This window comes from Macaca thibetana, chromosome 2 (assembly GCF_024542745.1).
Source record: "Macaca thibetana thibetana isolate TM-01 chromosome 2, ASM2454274v1, whole genome shotgun sequence".
Taxonomy (NCBI): Eukaryota; Metazoa; Chordata; class Mammalia; order Primates; family Cercopithecidae; genus Macaca; species Macaca thibetana.
The window spans coordinates 131,707,190-131,730,977 of record NC_065579.1 but is presented as its reverse complement, the minus strand read 5'-3'; the positions used below and the strand labels follow the sequence as shown (position 1 = coordinate 131,730,977).

The following is a 23,788-nucleotide window of genomic DNA, read 5'->3' as shown; positions in this document are numbered from 1 at the left end:
TTTGTGTATCTAAACATATTTAAACATAGAAAGATACAGTATAAATATAGTATTATAATATTATAGGGGCCTTAGTCATGCATATGTGATGCATTATTGACAGAAACATCATTATATGGTGCATGATTATATTTGTACTGAACAGTTATCTAATCTGCTGGCTGTGTTTCAATGTTGTTAATTCACCCAGTAATATTACTTTTAACATTGTATATCTTCCACTTCAAGATCCAGTCTACGGCTGCATACTGCACTTAGTTTTCACATCTCTTTATTATAGTATCCTTTAAACAGTAAACCTTTCCAGCATTTTTTTCTTTCACTATACTTATACTTTTGAAGAATAAAGTTGATGAGTCATTTTTATAGTCCTTTCTATCACTCTGATGTTCTTTATCAGAAGTGTTTTTCCCCCCTTCTCCTTCAAACTTAGAAGTGTTTTATTTTGTGTGTGTGTGTGTGTGTGTGTGTGTGTGTGTGTGTGTGTTTTAATAGAAGAGTACTGAGGCTTTAGGACGAGTCAGAGCCAGATCAGTCCATAAATGACAATGCCGCAGATGCTAGGATATGTGGAGGGAATTTTCCAAAAAGAAAGAAATTCTGTACTGAAGAGATAATAGATAAGGGGGTGCAGCTTGAAGTCTAAGTTTTCTCGGGGGATGGAACTATGGAGAAACTTGTGTTGCAGGAGAATATGGGCAAAGAAAGAAGCTGTCAACTCCAGTAAAGATGCACCTTAAGTGAGGGAAAGATTGGGTATTCCCAAGGCTGATGCACTAAGAGAGAAATAAGGAAATCAGAGCGAGGGCAAAAGGCAGTACTGAATTTCAGCAGTTGTCATCTTAATAGTAAAGCTGTATTAGAAGTCTGTTATATGCCTGGATCACATGGCAAAACACACATCCACACTCACAACCACACTAGTACACGACAAAACACACATACACACTCTCACACCCACACTACGTCACCCATCACAACAACAAATGTTTGACCTCATTATTTATTTTTTTTATGTGGCGGGGAGCTAATGGTGGTTTTGGTGTAAAGTTAGAAAGTAGAAAAGAAAAATCAGTAAGCCATTCACAGAGTAAGTAAACATGTGTGTGGCTCAAAACAAATCAAATTATTGCTCTGTATAACTCCAACTGCTCTCACAAGTAGCAGAATTTTGTTAAATAGATAACCTCACCCACTTTCCAATTCAGTTGTATGCAGTTTGGGGCATGAACTTGGAAGACCTGAATTGCCCAGTATGACTAGGTAAGAAAAAAATTTAAATATTTGAGGGCCAGAGGTGTCATGGAAGAGAGGGATCAACCTAGTGGCAGCACCACATGAGTAGAGAAGGGAGGTTTGAGAGGTCTCTGGTCAAAGCAGCCCAAAGGGAACGTAGAGGACAATTACTAAGAATGGCTTTTAAAATCATTTGCTATGGGGTGTGCTCCCACCTTTCTCCAGCTTGTATCACTTAGAAAATCTTTAATGTAGGGGCTACACTGCTCAGTAATGGTTTTCTTGTGAAAACAGATTATTTTGGGTAAATTTGAGAATGGTCTGGTAGTTGAGTTCTATGTCTGGGTTAATGCCAAAACACACACACACACACATTAAAAATACATTATAAATTGGGCATGGTTCCACGTGACTGTAGTCACAGCTACTAGGAAGGCTGGGGCAGGAGGGTCGCTTGAGCCCAGGAGTTCGAGGCCAGCCTGGGCAACATAGCAAGACAGACCCCATCTCTTCAAAACCAAACAAAAACAAAAACAAAAGTACATTATGCCACTAAGCTTGAGATGAGGATAGAGGAGATTCTGAGAGAGTCAAGCACTGCGAAATCACAAAAATTCCTTGAAAACTCAAGACTTTCAAGGGCCTTGAATTGGTGAGATGAAAGTCAAGAACTTCAGACATAAAGACCAACCCTGCTAATACATGGATATATGTGAACTATATAAAAAATTGTACTAAGGTAGGGGTGTGTGTGTCTATGAGATATATATTTGTGTGTGTGTGTGTGTGTGCACACGCATAAAGTCCTGACCCCAAACCATACACCAATGTACGCACTATGCTGCAAGGTTGAATTTAGAAAATATCAAGCCCAAACAAAGCTGTAGAAATGTAATAGGCTGAGGATGGATGGTGAGATCTGCTAGGATGAATGGAGAACGGGGGTCCTATAACTTCATCTTTTATTGCCCTCCCACCCACCACCCAAGCAGACTTTCCCATAGCTCTGAGATGCTGGCCTGGAACTATAGACTAGAGTATTCACATTCAGTACCCAGTTCTAAAGGAAGTAATGTGCTGCAGAAAAAAAAAAATGGAGAAATCTCTCTAGCTCCTAAAGACCCTTTAAGCCCACGGCAGAACTCCAGCTCAACTTTTTGAAGCATTTTATCTATTTTATTTTCCCTGTGTAGTGTAGGACACCTCCTTCGGTTTTTGTGCTTCCTCTAGAAAAATTCCTTTTTAATCAATATTTCAGAAAAAAAAAAACCCACAAAGACACACACACACACACACACACACACACACACACACAAAAGTCAGATGTGGGAACCCTAGATCCACCCAACTGCTTAGATTGACTCTTGTCATTTCTACTCTTCTTTGAATTTTACTAAATCAATGAGATGAAATGTCTCAGGAAATATTTGACCATTATCCTTCTAGTGGAACAGACTGAGCAGGGCAAAGGTTAGAGCGGGGCAGAAGGCTTCTTGCCAACGCTCACACATAAACTCACAGAGGACTCTGGGGTAGAATCTCAAACACTGATTCAGTGACCTTGAAATGGACTATTAAGAAAGCACAGTGTATCTGCAGGAAAGCAGAGTCTCACAGCACTTGTTCATCATCACCTTCCTGTATGAGGAGACACTGGTCCAAGCCTTTGTGTCACAACTGATTTGAGGAGCAATGATGAGTCTCTAAAGTCATCAGATCAGATGATAAAAACTTACCTCTGGTAACCACAGGTCTAAAATTTGGCATCCATCCTTGGCAGAAGGTTACTGACTAGATAGTCACCTGAGAATCACTCACTGAAAGTTCGTTATTTGAGTTTTACAAAGAACATTAGAAAATATTTCAGTCACTTTAAAAAATGAATAACACAGGAATGGACACAGAGTTCTATGGAAAGTTGTATTTTTCATGAATAATGAAGAGCGCCATGTTGCTGAGAGAGAGGAAAGTCAGAATGGGGCTCCAGTCCCTCATTTTTTTGTTTTTGTTATTGTTTTTCAGGGTCAACATATAGGTGAGAGGAATATGGCCTTGCCTGACTCCTCTCTCGGGGTATCAGTGTCTCTCAACCATCAGCCCATTCCATGGATCAAACTGATTCGTGTATCTGACGTACTACAACACTGACCCTCTCTATCCCAGCACTACTATATACACCTTAACTCAATTTGTTGTGCCTGTTATTGCACTGAGTACCATCCCAGAGAGATCTGCCGAGTTCTTCAGCTGGTTAGCCTCTTCTGTTTGAAGGTACTCAGGCATGGACTCCAACTTCCAGGTCAGCCTTCTAGCGGCAGGCATCGGTGAAGGACTTGTTCTTCCCTAACTCCTTGCACTGTGTTTTACGTCAAGAGCATCTTTCTCTCCACACATCACAGACCCCTGCCTGGGCACACCCTGCATGTGGAAGCTGGCAACCTTTTCTTTTTTAGCCTGGATGTCAATAAGCATTTGAAGACATGAGTCAAAAAGAAACTGGATTTTCAGATTTTGGAAAACAAAAAAAGAAGGAAAGGTCATTTCCAAAACATCTCAGGCCAGGTTATTGGCTGAATTTTCTGAATTCCATAGAATTACTTAATGATGAACAAGGCAAAATCCTCAGTCCCTCCAGAGCACTGAAGGGGAAGCAGAGCAGCTGCAGTGTACATAGCATCTCCCAAATATCAAGAACTTGGGACATGATTTGCAGCGCAAGTAAAGTTAACTCTCTTAGGAGGGCACAGGGAAGTCTTTGTAGCTTACAGTCTTAGTCTGTGGCAGCTGTTCCCCAAGAGAGTCTCCCTTTGTTTTATTATCAATGTGAAGCCCATTGCCATCCAAAGACTAATGCAGGCTAAAGAATTCCTACTGCTTCCTCAGCTGCAACCTGTATCCCACGCCAAGGCCCAGCTCCATCATCTTTCTGCAACTTTGCCCTAATTACTGCCTTTCTATCTGGCTCAGAGATAACCTGAGAGGCCAGATTTCAACCCTCTCTCCTTCTCAGATTAAGACCTAGAGAGTATCCCTCCCTGGAACCCAGAAACAAGTATAGTTGCTCACCCAACCTGAAATTCTACACCTGAAATGGCACTGCAGCAGAAATAGCTAAAAGATTTCTGGACTTTATTTACCTATTGAGGCCCAGAGATCTTTGGAAGCCTCCATGCCTCCAGCTCCCAATCTTCCCCAGGACAGCCTGACCTTCTCATCATATGTCCTAGTCTCTATCTTTCCTGAAGAATTTGTTTTCAGCAAGGGAATGAGGAAGGAACTTGGACACGGCCTTCAACATAGGCTCACAGAACAAGAGAAGGACCAGGCCTACAGCATCCTAGAGACTCTTGCTGATGCAGCCTAAAGATAAATTATTAGGAACCTCTCAATTGAAAGGTAAATATGGACTCTCAAGGACTTCCATGTCGAAGGGCCAGAGCAACAAGGATCTCAAGTGGATTGTACTGATGCACCCAGGAAAATTCTATTTAGAAGATGCAGAAAATTTCACCTAGGGAATGAACTGGGGAAGGGCTCAAAAGATAACCAATCAAGGGGCTCAGAAAGCCTCCTTGATCCTTCCTTGATCCAGGCACTTGACAAGTAGGGCAAACCCACTTTTTTTTCTCCCTTTTCATTCTTGCTGTCATTTTAAAACCCACTTGATTTGCTTTCACAAGTGGCAGAAGTGGGGTGCACTTCTCATGGTCCTTGAATCCATAAAACCATGGTGTCAAAAGAGAACATCTCAATCCTGGCCTTTTCACCATGCCACCTTTCCCTACTCAGAAACCCATGTTTCAGAGGCAGACTCAAAATCTGAGCTGAGAGAAAACAGATAATTATGGGAGAAAAATGTGGCATCTAGTCCTCTCCTGTGGGTAAGCAAGGCTAGTGGCACAAGGTGGTCCTGCTTTGATATTTGCAAGGGCCTTGCATAGACTCATTAGGTTAGGGCAGACGGAAAATACATCTCTGCACATAGTAAATATTGTCACCTCTCACACACTACAACTAAGACAGAACCTGGCAGAATGTGACTAAAATGGGGGCCAAAAGGGCAACCCAGAGCTAACTATAAGTTAAACAACAGCAGATCGTGAACCCAGGAATAAGAATCGGAATTGTGCCCCAGGGGACGGACTCCAGCCATAGCAGAGGCGTGCTTCAGAGACTAGAGCTACGAGGTGAAGTTAGAGGTGCCTTCAAGGACCAATGGTTCCAAGGATATGGCATAATTAAGGCTATGGAGTCCCACATGCCTCATAAAACAAAACCAGAAAATCAAATAAATTAAGCACTCTGAGAACTAATTAGCTTAGAATCTCCCAAATATTCAATGACAATTTGGGTAGTCTAAGGGCTATAATAACCAAGAAATACTTTGTACCATTATTGGCAGTCCAAGATCTCCGGAAATCATGCCCTGAAGACCATCTTTCTTCTTAGTTAAAACTCTAAATAGAGGCACAGTCTGACAGCCGGGCTCATGATCGTACCACTTAAGTGCCCACTGACCCAGAAAATTTGCTAATGGCTCACAGCCTCATCCCCATAGCATACACTGTGGGGATATGGCACCTTCCCATGTTTTATAGATCCACTTAGAGTACATAGAAAGTACCCTTGGGTAGCAAGAGCTCGAATGCCCTAAGTTTCAGGCCCTCCTGAAAGATCTGGGATACCAATTTACAGCAAAGTGAAAAAAAATGGGAATCCTATAATAGCCGTATCCAATTAGTAAAGAATCCAGAATTTGGACACAGGATTGGGGACTTCACACACTAGAGGGAAAGCACTTTCCTGCAAAGTTCATAGGAAGAGAGAGACCCTGGTGAGCAATGTGTCCCAATTTCTGCCCCAAAGAAGACAGGCTCCTCAAAAAACTAAATTCAGAGAATGGATGAGTCATTTGTCTCAGTGGATACATCCCAAGAGAGAAAACAAAAGCCAGTAAGGTGCCCTGCTAATGCCAAATCAATGTCAGCCTCTGAAAAAAGCCCAGGCCAGGCCCCATTCAAACCAAAGTTGTCTCTGAGTGGTGTGGACACTGAAGATAACATGACAGTCACACAATGACGAATCTAGGCCCAGGCAGAGCTTGGAGGTAAACGGTGCCGTGATTGTAGACCACTCTCCCTTCTTAAGCAAAGCAATGTAACAAAAGCCACTTCCTGCAGCCTTCACACAGATTTTGAGGACCTGAATTTTTGGAGAAGGGGCAGCATCTTTGTCCATTTGTGCTGTTATAAACAAATAACACAGACTGGGTCATTCATAAATATAGAAATTTGTTTCTCACACTTCTGGAGGCTGGGAAGTCCAAGACCAAGGTGCCAGCAGGTTCAGTGTCTAGTGAAGGCAGCTCTCTGTGTCCAAGATGGTGCCCTGTTGCTGCATCCTCCAGAGGATGATGTTGTGTCCTTACATGAAGGGATGGAGGGGTAACTCGCCCCCTCCAGGCCTTTTATAGGGCACTTCATCACCTCCTAAGGGCCCTCCCTCATAATATTGTTTCACCTGAGATTAAATGTCAACATGAGTTTTGGAGGGGACACAAACATTCCAACCATAACAAGCAAGTGGTTCATAAACAGGAACAGAGGTCCTAGCAACACTGAAAAAGTCAATAGTGTCTGAAGCATCCTCCTTCCATACTTCCCAATTAGCCTGTGTTCCCAAGCTGGCTCCACCAACAGGTGTCTAGGTTTCGAGATACCACAGCTCACCCTCACCCATGCTCTGGGCTCTGTCTCTTTGGGCTGTCATTTCTACTGGGCTAAAAGTCCTCCTTCATCCCTTCCTGGAAGGGAAGTTCTTTTTAATGAAAATTTCAGGCTGGTGTGGTGGCTCACTCCTGTAAAATTCTCACCCTTGGGAGGCCAAAGCTGGTGGATTATTTGAGCCTAGGAGTTTCAAACCAGCCTGGGCAATATGGTGAAACCTCGTTTCTACCAAAATAATAATAATAAAATGCAAAAATTAGCCAGGTGTGATGGTGTGTGATAGTGGTCCCAGCTACTCAGGAGGCTGAGATGGGAGGATCGCTTAAACCCAAGAGATTGATGCAGCAGTAAGCCATGATCACGCTGCTGCACTCTAGCCTAGGTGACAGAGCGAGACCCCATCTCAAAAAAAGAAAAAACAAAAAAAGAAAATTGCAGTTTATGTGAACAAAATATATTTCACTACGCTGTTCTCTGAAGAGGACAGTCTCTGTTATCCTATCCAAAAATATTTTTTTCCAAATGTATTTGTTTCTTCTAATAGGAGAGTAGTATCTTCCATCTCTGACACATTTGGGGTAAAGGCTTATGGCATCTTTGTAGCTTGGGGTGGTTATGTGAGCATCATTCTCAAATATGACATTCCATGTATGGCTTTGGTTGCATGGCCATTATTCCACTTATATACAGTCTAGATATCAAAGAGCTGTTCTCTTTCCCAGTGGCCACAAAATTCTTAATTTATTTGAGGTCAGTGTTGACAAGCACACAAACAGATAAAGACTAACAACTAGATTCTCTATTGTCTCTCACCTAACAGAGAACAGGTCTCTATAAACAATGAACCCACTTATAGATATTACCAAATGGTCAGACCTTAAATTCCCAAATCATTCCTGTCAATAAGGGGGAATAATTTATTGGGCAAAATGAGCCCAAAACATAAGAGCCGTGGAATTAGTAGAGAGGAAAACTGAAATCAGAAAAACAAAGTTAGCAAAATCCTATTGTTATTATGGATTCATCTCTGGGAACCAAGACAAAACATATGTAGAAGAAAATTTCCCGTGAAGTACATTCCTACACGATAAATTTTGCCTTGCTTTGTCAGTTGAACCCACTGGATATCTCAGTGGAGGACCTCCAAAGCTGTTAAAATTAATTTTAAAAAAAGAAAGGTAAAATCACAGCTGTCATACATGTATAAGATTAATAGGTGTTAAAGATTTTATTTTACTCATAATAAGAGATCCAGTCAAATGTTATAGCTGCTTTCTCTTTCTGGATATGTTTTGAAAATATATCCAAGGATTTCCTAAAAGACTGAATGTATAATGTATAATGAAGAATCTTCTTTAGAGAAGATATGAGTTAGAAGTAAAATTTTATCTTCCTACCATATGGATATAGTTCTTTTTCATCCAGCATTTTTATAGTTGATTTTCAGTATTTGTGAACACCAAAAGCATGTTCAGTATAATCTGAAACAAAGAAGAGAGCACCTGCTGTTAGGAACAGTCATTTTAAGTTGAACAAAACCATTCAGGAGAGAAAATAAAAACACGTGCTGAGTTGGTGGCTTTATCTCAAAAGAACCAGTTCTCAACCAAGACAAAAACAAACTCATGGGGAAGTTTTGCTTGGAAAGTAGCTTCAATATTATTTAATACCAGTAACTGGATTATAGGAAGACATATATTACTTTATTAATCTTACAATGAGTCATATAACCGATGGCATTTTGACTAATTGACTCATAATTTTAAACACTAACTTCATAACATATACAATAAGCTGTATATTCAACAGTTGTATTTGGCTGGTTACCCCATAATTATAAGGAGTAGTTCAGATAGTTCATAATATATATGGATGGGTAGATATTACATAGTGGCTATTTATTAATGAAAAGATGAAAAGACATAACTTGGAATTTCTTATTTAGTAATGAAGAAATAAACAAGCTACAACTAATGTTAGATTTCCAGACTTTATTAAAAATAATCAACAACTTTATATCATCTCAATTCAATTAGTGTTGTGAATTTATTGAGAATTATTTTTATATCCAAAAATTGATATATATATGTGTATATGTGTGGTGTGTGGTGTGTGTGTGTGTGTGCGCGAGTGTGTATGTGTAAAAAAAGAGAGAGAGAGAGAGACTCAAGTAAAGAAAAAGCAAGTCACAGTTGATAACTAATTTTCCACCTACAAATGGCTATCACTGTCTGGATGTTGAAATAGGAACCACCTAGTATACTTGCTGAGAATTCCAACCTCAGAAATACTGTCCAAAACATGTTGGAATGTATGTGTTAACGTGGTGGAACTTGTAGTTTATGATAAAATTACACTTTGATAGAACCCGTTGATTCTATTACATTATTTTCTCAGGAATTCATCATTATTGAAATGGATTTACTGTGGTTACTGTAAATGCCTAGAAGCATTCAGTATTTATTCTTGCAGAGGAACCAGCAATAACATATAGATCACCATCTAAAATTGGGTCATACTATTTGCTTATGGAGTGTTATACTTTACATATGCAAATGTGACTATCATACCACCAATACTGGTGCAACTGCTATATTCTCTGACTGGGAACTTATTTTCATTAGCCCCTACTTTGTTCACCCAAGCTGTGATCAACAAGGAAAAATGTTTTTAATAGTCCAGTTAAAAGGACAATATGGTAGTTGAAAACAGAATGAAAGGTACTAATCCATCAGTGATGAAAAGCAAGTTTGGCTTTGTTAACACTAACTAATTAATAAGCCAAACAGCCCTTGTATTTAAAATGTAATCATTTACAAAGGCAGCAAAGTTACAGGAGGAAATAGCACTGGATTAGTAGTCAGGGGACTCAGAGCCTCATTCCAAGGACAATTGCCTTCACTTCCCTATGTTTTCCACTTTTGCCCTCAAAAATAAACTAAGTATTTGCTGGTGGAGTTCCACTCAATCGGCTTCTGGTGTTTGACACATTCTACTAAAGGTGAATTTTCAGAATGTCACACAAGGTACCTGTTCCTTTATACACCCCTTATCAGTGACATCTCATCACCTCTCACTACCCACATATCTGGTACACAGTTTGGCCAATAGTCTTTATATATTTGGGGGCCTTCTAAAATCCCTGGGGATAATCACATTTGTTTTCTTAATCCTCTTTGAGGAATTGTGCTCTTATTCATGAGTGTCTCTTTCAGCACCTAATATATTTTTTCAATAATGCATCAATCAATTTTAAATAATTAGAAAGTATTTTTCAACATAGTTATGACAATCTCCCAAACAAAGTTTTTTTTTAGGTCATGCTGGAGTCATAAAACTAATGATTTTGCAAGTTCACTTTAGGCAGAAACATTTTATGTCAGCAGATAAAGCACATTTCACTGATAAACTAAAAACAAACAAGTTTCCCATGTAGTTGTCCTTAATAAGAAGTTAAACACAATGAATCCAGTCTAATCATGAGTAGTAACCAGATGACTAGGCAATATTTGACACATGACTTATCTGTCAATGCTCATAGCCACGTACTCAATTCACTCTGGGTTTGACCTTGATTGTCTTACAGACTCTGTCAATCACGATGGCATGTGATTCTTTAATCCAAGGTAAATTTCCTCTGTAACTACAATCAGATGGTTTCTAAGGCATCACTGTCAGTCACTCAGTTATCCCCAAAGGTAGGCTTTCTATAAGTGTGCGTGATAGTCAACAAACCTTCAGTTAAAATGCCAGTGGAAGATAATTTATGCTGTACTTGACATAAGTTTGCTGGAAAGAACGAGCTTTCAGGAGAGACTAATTCAAGAAACTGGATTGGGAAACTTGGATAAGGAAAGTCAAGAGTAACCCTAAAACTCAAACTAATCAGTAACTCTCTTGCAATCAAGCCTGTTACACAGTTTTCAGGGAAGTAAAATCCTCTTACTAGACCCATCAATGAGCAAGTGGACCCAAAGTATGTGTTTCTTATTTGAAAAGCATGAGATAAAATTTGTGTTAAAAGACAGTCAAGTTTGAATCCCGGTTCTACTATTTCACTATTGATAAGGTTAAACTTTACATCTCACTTTTCTAACCTGTAAAGTAACATATCCTTCTAGACTATTGTGAAGAATGAATTTGATAATAAATGTAAATATACCTAGTATCACACATGACCTAGTAAAGTGGTCCCTTAATGTTAGTTCCATCCCTATCCTTCTAGAAAACATTTTAATTTAAAAAGAAATGTTTTAGGTTAGATGTATTATTTACCAGATTAGGAAATTTAAACTCTTTAAAAAAAATCTATAAAAATCAGAGAGCTCTTAATTAGGACTCTCTTTTATCTACCATGTAGATACAATCAACATACATGCACCATCTAATTCAGCAGCCATAAGCTACCTATGGCTACGGAGCCCTTGAAATGTTGCTAATCTGAATTGAGATGTGCTGTAAGTAAAATATACAGTAGATTTATAAGGCGTAGTACAAAAAATGTAAAATATTTCACTTATCATTTTTACAACTGAGTACCTATGAAGTAATAATTGTTTTACATAAAATATATTACTAATATTAATTTTACCTATTTCTTGTTGTTGTTTGTGGCTCCTGGAAAAAGTAAATTTGGCTATGTAGCTCACATAACATTTCTAAATGATAGTGCTAGTATATATAGTTGCTTTTTAATGAATGTCTGAATAAACAAATTTGGTAGGTGCTTTCGGAATTATACCTGTAGACCATCTTACTAAACACAGTCCTTGGAAATGAAAATACACAGTGAGTATAAATTGGTGAATATTAAAAGCTTTGAAGAGAGAGTACTATGAGAAAAATAAAAGTTCAGCATAAAATTGCTAATGGTGGTGTTGGACATGAAAAACACATTGTCTTCAATGACATTCATAGTGTACACTCTTAATAGGGTAATATTTTTTGTTATAGCTACTACAGGGAAAGCATTCATCCATGCTGGAAGTTGAAGTTTATTATCTCAACTTCATTGGAGGTACAAGGTATTGTATTAATGAAATCTAAGTCTCTTCTCTCCTTACCAATTCATCCTATTTGGGGCATTATGGGACTGTCAGCTAAACAGTTTTATTTTATTCAAAGAACAGAAGACCAGGAAGCAACGTTTCTTATTTCCCTCCCACCAAAAATACTCTCGTGGATAATTTTTATTTGACCAGAAATATTTTAATCATGTGAGCACTTAATAAGGTACAAATAATTATGTGCAATTACATGATAATTACTCTCAACATAATTACCACACCAGTGCAGCTTTGTTAGAGATAATCAGATAGCTACTGGTGAACTGCAAATTAATTGATAACAGGACATTTATAATTGCAAATGATCATGATTACCTTGGAGTATGAGCACATTAGAAATGTGAGTAGGATGGCAGGAGGATCAGAGACATTCGTTTAACAGAAATGTCATAGAATAAGTAAGATTAGATCATAAATCTACTGGACTCAGTTCCAACCTAAAGGATGCTCTGTGTCTGCTATTTGCAGATTTTTTGGTCATATGTCATTTAGTATATACACAGCCTATATTGGGTTAGTCTACCAATCAGAGATTTTCTTCCTGTGTGCACCATCTGTGTTGTAGTCTGACTGTATTTATAGGCATCTTAGTAGCAAATTACACTTTTAGAGTTAGACGATAACAGAATGCCTACCCTCCCAAAAAGATACAGATGCCAAGAGGTAAAAATGTCTTAAGATCATACACACAATGAGTGACGGGCCTACAGAATTTCAATTCTCCTCATTTCCAGTCTAGAACTGCATTAAATTAACATGGCACAAACCTAATTTCTTCACATACTATTTTACAACATTGTCATACTTGAACATTGACCCTCAAATACATATTTAATCATTGATTCAAGCCTAACATAGGTCTCTGTTTTAAGGCCATCCTAAACATTAATATCTGAGAATTCATTGGTTTGATGTTAATTGCAAGTTTTTTCTAAATCACACTAATATGAACATGAATCTATTAAAGCAAACACTACTTTCCATGGTAGAATGCCTATCACACTTTATGAAACACTCTTCCTATTCCACATTCCGACTGTATGCCAGAATGTTTCTATAATTCTTTGAGTTTAAGATGGCTTAGAATAGCACTCTGCACTTCAGAAAACAAAAAAAAGTATGCACTTTTGTGTAGAGCAATGTATTATCCACTAATTCAAAGACATATGTGTTACAGCCCTGTCCCTTGAGAAGCTCAAAGCTCTCATAGAGTATAAAAGCCTTACACAAATACCTTCAACAACAGGCAGCATGAAATGCATGCTATGAAAGTGGTGCATCCTGCTACAGAATTTCACAGGTCCTAGCTACCATTCCAGGATGAAGTGAATGGTAACGACTTCAAAAATAAAGGAGAAATGAGCTGGGGCTTGAAGGGTATTCAAATTTAGGAATATGGAGTAAGGACATATAAGGTAGTATATGAAAAAAATTTTAAATCCAGATGACAGAGAAAGAAAAGCAAGCAATTGTGATGGTTAAATTTTATGCATCACCTTGGCTAGGCTATGGGGCCCAGTAGTTTGGTAAAATACTAGTCTTGATATCGCTTTGAAAGTATTTTGTTGATGGGATTAACATCTATAATCAATTTAGTTTAAGTAAAAGAGATTATCCTCCTTAATGTGGGGGATCTTCATCCAACCAGTTGAAGGCCTTAAGTGTAAAAACTGAAGTTTCCTGGAGATACACACACACACACACACACACACACACACACACACACAAAATCCTATTGGTTCTGCTTCTCTAAAGAGCCCTGGCAGATACAGCATATTAAGATAAAAGTAAGTAGCCAAACACAAGAGCAAAGGAAAATGACTGGAAGTTAGATTTGGAATAGACAGCACAGGTGTGCTGAATAGCCCGCTAAAGAATTCAGATGTCTGGAAGAATTCAGGGAGGAGCCCCAGAAAGTGTGTTGAGCAGAGGAGCAAAAGCAGCCCAAGAAGTGCACTGAGGAGACAAGTGTGAGTAGTATTTCTGATGGATGAGAGGAAAAAAGATATGAGATGTTCAGAAACCAGGTGGAATGTTATTAACAATATTTAATCGCTAACCTTCCCAAATCAATAAAATCCATGAAAATCACATTGAAAATGTTGAATTCCATCCTGTAATAAAATAATATGGTGATAAAGTCATACATTCTTACCTCTACATTTAAGAGCTCTTTTGAGAAAACACTTGGTTGTAGCAACTCTTGCTTTAAACTTTTGTTTTCATGATTCTTTAATGGATACACAGTCTACTATTACTACTATTACTCATATCTCCTGCTTTCATCCACATTTAACTATCTGACATACAAGGAAGTGGGCATCAAGTGCCCTTTATTAAAAAAAAAATTCTCTCTGATTCCTGAGTGATTTTTTTTTTTTTTTTTTTAGACGGAGTCTCGCTCTGTCGCCCAGGCTGGAGTGCAGTGGCCGGATCTCAGCTCACTGCAAGCTCCGCCTCCCGGGTTTACGCCATTCTCCTGCCTCAGCCTCCCGAGTAGCTGGGACTACAGGCACCTGCCACCATGCCTGGCTAGTTTTTTGTATTTTTAGTAGAGATGGAGTTTCACCGTGTTAGCCAGGATGGTCTCGATCTCCTGACCTCGTGATCCGCCCGTCTTGGCCTCCCAAAGTGTTGAGTGATTTTTTTACCTTTATATTTCTGCATGCTGTTACATGTGTCTATAGGTTTTCTTGGGTACAAAGATCACTCTTTGTTGATTTTCTCCTGACTTCCATTTGACAGGAAAGTTGTTTCTCAAAATATTCTTATAAATTCAGAAAGGGTTCCAATTTCTTGATATTGACCTTGAAGTGTGTTTATTTCTTGCATTACTTGTGCTAGTATAGTTTCTTTCATATTTAAGTTGGTTTTTAAAGCAATGAATCCCCTAAGCTATATCAAGTATCTTAAAATATAACCGCTGAAATTAGAAAGCAAAAATAAAAGTGATAATCTTGGTCCAGTTTGCTTGTGGCATATCATGCTAATCTGTTGACACTTTTTCTTAAAGCAGTGTTATACTAATTACCATCATTAGCAAACATCCTCCATAATGTTGGCCATATGTGCATACCACCAGAACTGTTTACTTAGCATTGTTAAATTCATATTTTAAATTTAAATATGTATTTTCCATTTGTCTTAATGAATAGACTCAAGGAAGCCATGGACTTGCCATGCTGGTTATAGTTTCCTAATATACACAATAATATATACATATTTTTACTATTAAAACAAAAGCTAATCTTAGGTATGTCACCCAAAACAATCATAGTACCATTCACTAAGTGGTATATATATTCTACTTAGTAAACTCATTAGTAAGTACATATTAGACCCTTTATTTTTATATTCTACTATTCCTTACTGGGACAGTGGTAGAAAGTATATCATGTGAAGCCCTGACAAATACTCATTCGTTTCCTATGAAAAACATCCCCCTACTGTTGAAGAATCTGCTCATCCTAGAAGTCCTGTCATTGGCTACATAGTTAATGCATGTTCTGTGTGATTTCAGGAAGCATGACAAGTACTTGGGCATGGAAGCTACAAGGCAGTGCATTTAGACTCAACATATAAAAAGAATCATTTCTACCAAAAGGATTACAAAATGATTCTGTACTAGTTAGGCTTTGATTCACATACATGGAATAAACCATATTTTCAGGTAACTTGAGTTCATGAGATTTACTTTAAAGATAAAGGGGTTGGTAAAAAGGGCAGATAATCTTCTCCTGACTCTACTAACTACTTTCTTTACATTGAATTTTATGCTGCGCTATCCGCATGCCTGTAATATCATTGCCCTCTCTCTGTGCCTTTTAGCTTTAGTCCAACCACTCTCTGCTCATTCTGTCTGTATTATCAGATCAGGTTAGGATGCCATGACATATTCAACACACCAGCTAGCCAGAGCTCTTGCCAAGTCACCTACTAAGGATCACAGTTGGGGACAGGGAGCCACCTCTGGTTCATTACATCATGGTGAGTGAAATGAAGTCATCTGGTATCAAGCAGTAGTTACTACTCAAGCTCAATCCTCTGCATGGCATGGAGGAAGCCTGTCTCGGACCTTCTACTTCAAACTTTTCCCCGTATTCTTAATTTTATTCTCTCAGCTTTCTTGTATGGAATTTACAATCTAATAAGATAAATAAAATTTCTATACAAATATAAACAGTGTTAGGCCATTTGAAATGCATGTCATAACAATGGACCAAAGTGCTACAGAATTTCCCAGACTTTTTTTCCTGGTTGAAATGAAGCAAAATTACTAAGGAGAAGGATTGTAAACTCGCCCATGAAGGATTAGTGATTTCCATGTTTAGGAAAAACAAGCTAGGATATTGTAGACAGGGAATCCTACAAAAAAAATCCAACGTCACAAAGAAAAGGCAAGCTATCGGCAGAGTAAAGTTTAGGAGACTAACGAACATTCTCAAGTTTCCTAAAATAGGAGAGTGAACCTAGAAGGTAGCTTTTATAGCACATTCATTAGAGATCTTATTTTATAAATTAAATAAATGTCTTATACATATTCCTCTAGATCAAATATTTATGTCCCCTGCAAATTCAAATGCTGAAATCCTAATCACCAATGTAATAGAGATATTGTTTGAATGTTTGTCCCCACCCAAATCTCATGTTGAATTGTAAACCCCAGTGTTGGAGATGGGGCCTGGTGGAAAGTGGTTGGATCATGGGGGAGGATCCCTCATGGCTTTGAGGTGTCCTTACAATAATGAGTGTCCATATACGGTTGTTTGAAAAGATGTGGCAGTTTCCCACTCTCTTGCTCCTGCTTTTGCCACGTGATGTGCCTGCTCCTGCTTTGCCTTCTGCCTTTAGTGAAAGCTCCCTGAGGCCTCTCCAGAAGCTGAGCAGATGCCAATGCCCTGTTTATACCACCTGCAGAACCGTGAGTCAATTAAACCTCTTTTTAAAATAAATTACCCAGTCTCAGATATTCCTTTCTGGCATGAAACGAACTTGAGATGTTCATTTCTGGCAACACAAGAATGGCCTATCACAGATACTGTTAGGAGGTAAGGCCTTTGGTCGATGATTAGATCATGAGGGTGGAACCCTCTTGAATGAGATTAGTGCCCTCATCAAAGAGACTCAGGAGAGTTCTCTGATCCCTTACACCCTGTGAGAACTCAGAGAGAAGAAGGCTGGCTATGAACCAGGAAGTGCACCCTCACCAGACATCAATTTGCCAGCTCCTTGATCTTGAAAATCCCAGTCTCCAGAATTTTGAGAAATAAGTGTCTGTTGCATATAAGTCACCCAGTCTATGGTATGCTGTTAGAGAAGCATGAATGAACATGCATATTTATAAGAAAAGAAATGGCCTAGTTTTCTTATCCACCTCCATCTAGGGGTATTACAATTTTACAATCAGTTGTTCAATCTGAATGAACAACTATAGCCTCTTTTCCACGGACAAGACAGTAAGTGACATATTCTGCAAAAATATATCACTTATAGCAAGTTACTGCACCCTTCCACCTTAAAAGTAAAAATAAAAGAATGTGGGCCTTATCAGTCCCTTATTCAACTACTCACCAAACAAGGTGAGGCTCAACGACACTCATTTAGCTTGTAGCTGATGGTGCTTGTAAAATGTGCTAGAGGGATGCAAAAACTTCTTACCTCAAGATCTGCACACTTCTAGTTGACTCTCACACCCTATTTGACAACAGAATAAAACAACAATAATAGCAACAACAGCTACCTTCTTTGAGAAATTATTTTTCCAGATTCTGTATTTTAACATTGCATATGCATAATTTTAATTATTTTTTCCTTTAGTTATTTTTCAAATTTTATTTTATCTTTTAAAGTTCAAGTCAACTGGATTTTAGATTTAATTCTTATAATAATCATATGAGGTAAACTATTGTTATTATTTCTATTTAACAAATGAGGAATCAGAGTGTTCAAGTCAAACCAAATTATAACAGGAAGTAAGTAGCTGAGCTGAGCTTCGAACATCCGAAAGATTTTCTCTACATCATACTTGCCACAGTATAACCAACTTCAACTTTGCTTCACACTGATCCAACTCCTGGGAATATTCAATCTATCCCTTTCTATCCATTAACAGTTTGATAACCCCACAAAAAGCTCTGCCTAAGATAAACAAACCATTAAAATAAATACTTCAATAAAAATCTAGAATAAGTACTGTGGAAACTCTGAGAAAGGAGTGTTTAATTCTGCAAATATATTCTCATACAGGTAAATTACACTATGGGATGAAAAATAATTGATCATTCAGATTCCCAGAGGTTCTATGCACTGGCTTCTCACCATTCTGTATGTCTTGGCTAAAGTCCATCGACCAGCTAGTACCATCCCTAATTAGCAACTTAGTAGATTATGCCTATGTTGACATTTTTGTTCAAGCCAAATGGTCTGTTTGCTCAGTTGATCACTGTGTCCTCGTTAGGAGTTCTTAGCCCATCAAAATCATATTTGATGAGTCTGGCAAAGTACTCAACTGTATTTGTGTTCTCTTTTGTTCTAATGCTAATCATTGAGGATTTTAACCATCCTTCTGATGAACTGAAAAGCTCCAATTTAGAAATCCAAATAAACCAATCTTCTGTGTGATGACTGATATCAGCACAATCTACCAAGTTACAGATCACTGATAGTTGTTCTGATCTGTAGTGCCAATCACACCTGTTATATAAGCTTAAAATGTCAATCATCTTTGCCTTTCTTCTCTTTTGGCCCCTACATGCCATCAGGAACCAAGTACTGTTTTCACTTTCACAATCTCTCTTTCTCATTTGTCTCTTTTCCAATTCCTTTTCCTCTACTCCAATCCAGGTTTTTACTACCTCTTGCTTGGTCTATTTAATTGCCTTCTAACTTGGCTCTCCATCTCGTGCAACCTGCTATACATTGCAGCTAGAGCAGTTGTCCTGATGGAAATCAACCACTCATGTCCCTCTCATATTCAGAAATCTTTAAAGCTCCCTACCGTCTATGAAAAGAACGTCAGTCTTACTTAGCCAAGTATTAAACGGCTTTCATGGGCTGGCCTACTTGCAACCAGTTTTCTTTTTTTTTTTCTTTTAAATTTCAATCGTTTTTAGGGTACAGGTGGTTTTTGGTTACATGGGTAAGTTCTTCAGTGGTAATTTCCAGGATTCTGGTGGTACACCAATCACCCAAGGAATGAACACTGTACCCAATATGTAGTCTTTTATCCCTCACCCCATTGCACCCTTCCCCTCAAGTCCCCAAAGTCCATTAAATCATTCTGATGCCTTTGCATCCTCAGAGCTTGGCTCCCACTTAAAGTGAGAAAATACAAAATTTGGTTTTCCATTCCTGAGTTACTTCACTTAGAATAATGGCCTCCAGCTCCATCTAAGTTGCTGCAAAAGACATTATTTCGTTTCTTTTTATGGCTAAGTAGTATTCCATGTGTATATGCCCCATTTTCTTTATCCACTCATTGGTTTGCAACCAATTTTCCAATCTTTCTTCATAAATTCATATACTCAAAAGAGAAAGATCAACTTACAATAAAACTTGACTTAGTAAATAGCTTTCCCCTGGATGCAGTAGAGCAGTGGTTTTCAAACATTCAGGTCCATCAGAATCACGTGGAGTGCTTCCTGAAACACAGATTCTGAGCACGGGATCCAGAAATTTCTGATTCAGGAGCTCAGGAATGAAGTCTGAGACTCTGTGTTTCTAGCAAGTTCCTAGGTGCTCCTGTTCCAAGGAACAATGGTCTAGACTACAGCACCACAGAACCAAGAGTCTAGACTAGAACCCAATAGTCAATATTAATACCAAACACACAAAGAGCTCACTGCATACTGTTCAGTAAGTAACTCAAGTAAATACAGTATATGAATGATCTTTTCTTGATTTTTATGGTTTTTTATGTGACTGGAGTCTATGTTTCCCTCATAACTATGAGCAGATTCTAACAGTGAATGTGCTTACCTGTGCTTTGGGATGTATCATTCAGAATATCTCTAAGAATTGGTTTGGCTTAGGATCTCAGTCATACAGGTAGAATATAGACAATAATGTCCCACTGACTGTTTCTAACCCAAATTGGAAAGAGCTCTACTTTTTCCAATCATTAAAGCAATGACTGTTCACCATTCAAATATTTCAGAATATATAAAAATAAAGTTAAAACTCTTCACTCTGTAATTTCATCCCTTAATTCTTGAACTTGGTATTAGTTTCACATTCTTTTCTTTTTCCACACACACAAGACAGACAAAAACACAAAGATGTGGAATTATAAAAATGGGATCACATATTACATCCTATTTTATGAGTGTTTTTGTCCTCTGAAAATGTAATGGCATTTTTCCAAGTCCCTACATGTAGACCTACCTCATCATTATTTATTTTAACATTTTTAGTAAGAATAAATCATTTTTCTTTATCTATCCATTTCCTAGTGGACATTTAGGTGCATGGTTTTTGGATGTAATCAAAAATACCACAATAAACATTTGTTTACACATGACTTTGTGTTTATAAATAATTCCTGTCTTACAGAACTTAATGTTTTAAAGAAACATGTTTCTCTATTACAGTTATTCGACTTGAATCAGGCTGAGGAAGTCCTTCCTTAAAAGTAAGAAACATTCTAAATAAACTGTTCTTTGGAACACACACACACACAAAAAAAAGTGAGAAACATTCTGTATTTTTGTATAGTAGTATGTGATTGTTTCTATATTTAAATTTCAGATTAATGTGTTTTTGTTTGAAGTGGTATTGATCTAAGTGTTAAAATAGACCATTTTTTTCAGTATTTGCTGAGTTATCAATCCATATTACAATTCATTTTATACGACATTTAATATCCACTTAAATTTATAACTATGGTTTGTTCTATTTCTATTGATCTATCTACATCTGCGTAAGTTTTTACTGACAGTACATTTTAAAATATTTTGGCTTTTAAATTCACATTTATATCTAGTAAAGTCTCCCATTCCCTCTTCCACAAGGCTCTGTTCACTTCCTACATTTCTCTATAGCCACTTTTTTCTCCACATCAAATTTAGGTTCATTAAGTTCTGCCCTTATTCTAAGCAAAAAACAAAAACAGAAAAACTAAAGATTTTTACTTGAACTTCAGTAAATTTATAGATTAATGTGGGCACACGTGACATCCTTAGAATGACAGGACTTCCCATTTAGGAACAGAGTGTGTTTGCTTTTCAATCAAGCCATTGTTTATATTATTTAGTGAATGGTACTTTTTTTTCATGTAGGTCTTGATGATTTCCTAAGTCTCCTAAGTTTAATTTTTTTGTATCTCTTTCTCCTGTGAATATAATATTATTTCTTTTTTTATTTTATTTATTTATTTATGGGTTTTTTTTTTTTTTGGAGACGGAGTTTCGCTCTTGTTGCCCAGGCTGAAGTGCAGTGGCGTGATCTCTGCTCACTGCAACCTCAGCTCCCCGGGTTCACGCCATTCTCCTGCCTCAGCCTCCCGAGTACCTGGGACTACAGGTGCCCATCACAACACCCGGGTAATTTTTGTATTTTTAGTAGAGACAGGGTTTCACCGTGTTAGCCAAGATGGTCTCAATCTCCTGATCTTCTGATCCGCCCACCTCGGTCTCCCAGAGTGCTGGGATTACAGGCGTGAGCCACCACGCTGGGCCTCTCTTTTTTGATTCTTACAAGTATGAGTTAATAACTAGTTTTGTTTATCTTATCTCTCATCATGTTAGTAAACTCATTAGTTCTAAAAGCTTTTAATTGTAAAACTTTATTGAAGAACCCAAATACAATCTGAAAATAGTAATATTTGTCCTTTCCCACTATTTATTCTTAATTCTGTTTTCATTTTACCAACTACCATCTTCAGAGCATTGTTGACTAACAGCATTGATAAAGAGTATTTCTGTTCTTTCTCTAACTTAAAACAGAAACAGTTTTACTGTTTACAGTGAATTGTTACATTCACTACCGTTTTTCATCTTTCGTAGTAACTTGAAAGTTTCTAGGCTGGGCGCGGTGGCTCATGCCTACGCTTGTAATCCCAGCACTTTGGGAGGCCGAGGCGGGTGGATCACGAGGTCAGCAGATCGAGACCATCCTGGCTAACACGGTGAAACTCCGTCTCTAGGGCGTGGTGACAGGCGACTGTAGTCCCAGTTACTCAGGTGGCTGAGGCAGGAGAATCGCTTGAAACCAGGAGGTGGAGGTTGCAGCAAGCCAAGATCGCGCCACTGTCCTCCAGCCTGGGCAACAGAGGGAGACTCCGTTTCAAAGAAAAAAAAAAAAAGTTTATTTTATCATTCCTAATGTTTCATGAATGTTACTGGGGAATGTCTATTTGATTTTATCAAAAGGCTTTAAACATCTTTCAAAATAGTGTTACGGAATTTCTTATTTCTCTTTAAAATGTATTATAAATAATTATATTAATGTACCTCTGAATACTGAACTCTTCTTGCATTTTTAGAATAAATACACTTGGTAAGTGCATATCATTCTTTTAACATAATGATGCATGTGATTCAATCATATTTACAAGAGTAATAATAAGGAAGCTAGTCTACAATTTTTGTTATTGTTACTTCGTACAGCCTTTCTAAAATTTGACAATATATTTATGCTAGCCTCTCAAAACATGAACTTTAAATAAGATAGAAAATGTTCCCTGTTACTTTTAGTTTTAAAATTCTGAAACATTTTAAATCACTTGGTAATGATTTGTTTCTTGAGCTTCAGCACTTAACTATGAAGCCATCTGAATCTGTGTATTTTGCACAACTGAGGGTAAATCTAAGACAATCTTTTTTTATTTGCTTTATCTTGGCAATTCATTTAAGCCGGAAATTTTTCTTTTCCTGAAAAAACGAAGTGGTTCTTTCTTTTTCCAAGCAAATCACCAATTCTGCTTGCAAGTATGCATTCATAACAAGCACCACTGATTTTGAAAATGTATTACATACATATGGTACTATCTCCTTTAAATTTAATATTATACATTTACAAACTCTTTTTTTTTAATCAGAAACAACAAAGCTTTGTTGATTTTACAAGTCTTTTCAAATATGGGGTATTTTTAATTCTATATATTTTGTATGTAAACAAGTCATTAATTTCTACTTTTAAATAATTATTCTCTTTTTATTAATTTATTTTGTTTTATAATGTTCATTTTCTAGCTTCTCGAGTTAAATGTTTAGATTACTTAATTTCAATCTTTCATATTTAAAAATGTTGCATTTACATTTTAAAAATCTCTCAGTAAACATCTGACCACATATTAGAATCCTGAATAATTATTTTCTGTGACTTGTTTTAAAGACAGTTCATAGTATAATTGATTTCCTCTTAAACCTAAAAGCCATTCACAAGTTTCTTTGTTTAATTTTAATTTCCAAGTAGTTCATATTTTTGGCCCTTGCCAATTTATAATTTTATTGCTCTTTAATTAGACAATAAAACTTGTAAGATATTTAACATTTGATATTTGAAATTTCCTTTACACATATGATCAAATTTCATAAACATTCCAAAAATGTTTCTGAAATAATATACAGTCTACATTTGTAGAGTATAACTTTCCAACCATGGAGACAAGGTCTTGCTCTGTCACCCAGGTCAGAGTGGAGTGCAATGGCCTCATCATAGCTTAGTATAACCTTGAACTCCTGGACTCAAGCAATCCGCCTGTCTCAGCCTAGCTAGGACCATAAGCATGCAACACTATGCCCAGCTCATTTTTTCATTAAT

At 37.5% G+C, this 23,788-nt stretch overlaps 1 protein-coding gene across 5 annotated transcripts in view; it reads right to left on the bottom strand.

The window, feature by feature from the left end:
• The window catches only part of CNTN4 (contactin 4), a 975,811-nt gene that overhangs the window by 875,752 nt on the left and 76,271 nt on the right, over positions 1–23,788 (bottom strand). For 2 of the 5 annotated variants that reach the window (XM_050781398.1, XM_050781396.1), the window contains exon 1: positions 8,360–23,062. The exons of the other annotated variants lie outside the window; for them this stretch is intronic. The gene's annotated coding sequence lies outside the window, so the exon portion shown is untranslated. Of the gene's footprint in view, positions 1–8,359; positions 23,063–23,788 lie in introns of those variants that run through there. 5 annotated transcript variants of the gene reach the window in all.